Raw genomic sequence first — 2,008 nt, forward strand, 5'->3', positions numbered from 1 at the left:
TCAGTTTCGTAGATAATAAATCTAGTGCTTTTGGTTGGCATTTACATACAGTTAGAAACACTGCTTGCGAACATTTTTATATTGTTTAGATAGGTATTTAATAATTTAAATCATTTAAAAATAAAAGTTTCCTCTTTTTTTCGTACAAAATGACTCAGAATTCCATGTCTAAACATTATCCAATCCAGGAGCCTGGAGGTTATAACATCAGCAAGTTTTGGCAATTTATTTCCATGTTTCATACATTACTACCTGGATGTTGTATATTCTGTTTTGTAGTTTATTTTGCTGCCTTCATTTTAATTTTCTTGGTAGGACTCAGAATTGTTTGTCCCACTAGTTCTTTATAGAAGTCTTATTAGACTTTTGTTCAGTTGCAAATTGCTACATTATAAAGGCATGCTCTTCATATTCTTTGATTTTGGAGACAGAGTCTCCCTGTAGACCCATGCTGGCCTAGAGCTGGCTGCTTAGACCAGGCCAGCCTCTATTTCACAGAGATTTACCTGCCTCTGCCTCCTGAATGCTGGGATTAAAGGCATGTGCCACCACACTTTGCTCATATTCTTAAAATCAAATGTCAATTTGTCTTTTCTTTTGTAAATAATGTTTATTGGCATCCAAGTACAGATCATGGAAACAGCCGTTCATACAATAAACTCCGAGAAGCAAGGCGGTGATCTTGACTAAGAATATCTCCAATAATTTTGTGAATTCCCATAAGGCTTATGCTGCATAACAGATCACTAAAATTATAAAAATTGTTATTATAGTTCTTCTTTACATAATCTTAGTTATGTGACTGCTGATCCTGTCTTAATGAGACAAGCTTTGTGTAAGCAGATGCAGTGTTTTGTGAAAGTGTGCAAGAGCGTCTTCAACTCACGCTCCACTTTTTAGGATGGCCATTTCTGAAAAGTCATCCCATTGCCCATGTCAGGATCTTAACTCTAGAGTCTGTCATTGAACTTCAACCTGCAATATCTGCAAGTGTTCCACATCTACTAGGTTGATAGATTTTTTGAAGATTTACAAGTAATTTAATGTTTCTTTGCACTCTCTTCACCACCAGTTTTAGACGTTCAAGGCTACAAACACATCTAGGGATGAGCATCAATTTCAGACTTTCTTCTTTTTGAGAGTTCTCGCTAATAATATTGATCCTACAAGCTGAACTCTTTTAACATTTCTTTTATGGCTCTTGTTTCAATGAAGATGCTTTGCTTTCTTCATCAACAATTCTTATTTCTTAACCTTGTATATCTTGAATATTTAGGAATGCTTTTGCCATCTCATAAAGTTTCCTACTGCTGGACAATTCTTTTCTTTTTGACATTTGTGATGAGGTATTTAAACAAAGGATAATATTCCTTCCTAGTACTGCTATGGGATTATATGACATACAAACAACTGATACACATCTGCCTTAATGAAGCAAGGATGTGACTGTGGAAATTTACATCTTTCTTTGTTTGCTCCAAATAAATAAGCCAATATAAAGGTTGCTTTCTCATTCCTAACTAACCAACAGCTGCTCCAGCAGTAGTTGGCACGGAATGCTATCCTTGCTGACATTTTTAGAGGCATAGCCAAAGGGTAAACGAACCTACAATTTAGCATAGACTATTTCCATGACAGGTGTGCCTACAAAAGAAGTTCAGGATCATTTTAAAGGATTTGTATAGGAAACAAAACACAGCTGCTGAGACTTGTTAGTCCTGAAGAAAGGCTCCTCTCTTTCCAAATCAGTCAATTGGATCAGTTTTTGAGAGTCATAATCTACAGCAGATCATTTATGAGAGAATAAAATAATATATAATAAATATAATGTAGACTCATGTTGCTACTACAAAATAGAAAAGCTCTTTCATTACAGTGAGGTTAATTACTGTGCTATACCTGAACCAGAAATATCAATGGAGCAATTCATGTGTAAAGATAGCTTTAAAACATGAAGCTCTCTTGTGAAAGGAGTATCAATTTTAAAGTATAACTAAGAAGGATTTTT

This window comes from Nannospalax galili, unplaced genomic scaffold, assembly GCF_000622305.1.
Source record: "Nannospalax galili isolate Female #2095 unplaced genomic scaffold, S.galili_v1.0 scaffold10, whole genome shotgun sequence".
Taxonomy (NCBI): domain Eukaryota; kingdom Metazoa; phylum Chordata; class Mammalia; order Rodentia; family Spalacidae; genus Nannospalax; species Nannospalax galili.